This window comes from Petaurus breviceps, unplaced genomic scaffold (assembly GCF_028583685.1).
Source record: "Petaurus breviceps papuanus isolate PSGF00001 unplaced genomic scaffold, PetGlider_PUasm1.0 38, whole genome shotgun sequence".
Taxonomy (NCBI): Eukaryota; Metazoa; Chordata; class Mammalia; order Diprotodontia; family Petauridae; genus Petaurus; species Petaurus breviceps.
In genome coordinates, this window is record NW_027186304.1 from 1,843,011 (window position 1) to 1,844,697 (window position 1,687).

Genomic DNA, 1,687 nt, shown 5'->3' on the forward strand with positions numbered 1-1,687 from the left:
CCCAGAAAATCCTCTTGGGACGGCTCACAAAAGATTTTAGAAATCAGAGAAGTAAAATAAAAGTTGGGAAAATAAATGGGCAATGCAAGAGAATTATGGAAAATGAGTCAGTAGCTCGGAAAAGGAAGCACAAAAATTGACAGAAGAAAACTTTTTTTTTCCACTTAAGTAACAAAAATTTATTGAGAATTTCTGGGATAGCTGTTATCTCCTCCCAGCCTTGGAAGGAAAGCTGCTAGATAGGAAATCACTGAGAAATCACAGTCCTTATACCTCAAGCCCCCAGCAAAATATGGGGCAAGGGATTAGGGAAAGGAACATCTGCCAGTCTTCATTAATCCAATGAGTGGGGAGGGAGTGGTGGGTGTTGGTGAAGGAAAGTCACATCATGGTGGGGTGAGGGAGGTGGACCCATCTGCCAGCTCATCCAAGACTAACTCAGGGAGGAAGAGATCAGATTTCTATTGAGGTCAGGAGGTCTCTATTTCTTGCCCTTGATGAGGCTGTCACTTCCTTGAGTGAAGCCTTCATCCTGCAAGCTCAGCAGAAGGTTGTCAGCAGTGAAATACACTCTGGTCTCAGATGTGGCAATGGTTAGGAGATGTTCTGGGAAGCTTGGATCTTCCAAAGTTTGATGTAATCAAGGTTCTTGCTCAGAGCTTCCCAGAGCATTTGGCAGCTTCAGCTTCACCCTCAGCTTGTACAATCTTTTGCCATTGCCCTTACTCTGCCTTTTCTACCAGAAACTGAGCCCTCTGGGCCTCCTGCTAGGGCACTTGCTTGGCCTCCACCATGGCTGCTGAACTCTCTGCTGAGGCTGAGCTCTGTGATGGTCACATTGTCCAGAATGAGGCTGAAATCCTTGGCCCACTCTGTCAGCTCCTACAGAATAAACCAGAAGACCTGGGCCTGCTGTGTTATCAGCTTTGAGGCCTTAAATTTGGCCACAATACTCTTGAGCACCGCGTTGATGATAGAGGACAACATGTGCTCCTCATAGTCCCATCCTAGGTGCTGGTACACGCTAAGAAGCTCCAGGGCATTGGGTCGGGAGAGCACCCAAAGGGAGATGTTCACCATCTGAAGGCCTTAGGAGTCTGCAGGAAATGAGATCTTACAGGGCCAAGCACAAATGCCATAGATGATGGGGTACTGTAGCCAGGGGATCCTGAAATGTAGCAGTTCTGTGAGGATAGAGTCCTATTGTACACCCACAATTCAGCTAAAGATAATTACTCTTTGCCCAAATTCCACAGTGAATGCTGATTCTCAGACACTGTAGGCCACACCCTGGCCCTGAGCAGCAGCTTCAGCACTGTGGCCATGCCTCGGGCTGGCGGGAAGCCACCCAGTGAAGTCCTTCAGGTTCTGGACCATGTAGACTCCCTGGCAGCCATCGTGGGGAACTAAGCCAGGGATGCCAACCACTTTGCCCCTTGCCCTTCCACAATCCATTCCACAATTCCCTGGCCCTGGCCCTGGCTGAAGCTGCCTTTCCTTGACCCACACCTTTCACATGAGGCTCTGCTACCGGCTTGGCTTCTCCCAGTAGAAAAATAAAAAGATAAAACAACTTCTTAAAAACAGAATTGGCCAAATGGAAAAGGAGGTAAAAAATTTAATTGAAGAAAATAATTCCTTAAAAATTAGGATTGGGCAAGTAGAAGCTAATAACTCTATGAGATAT

General features: G+C 47.2%; 1 pseudogene; it reads right to left on the reverse strand.

The window, feature by feature from the left end:
• Positions 1 to 481: 481 nt before the first annotated feature.
• On the reverse strand, positions 482 to 1,377 carry LOC138169962 (prohibitin-2-like; annotated as a pseudogene).
• Positions 1,378 to 1,687: the final 310 nt, after the last annotated feature.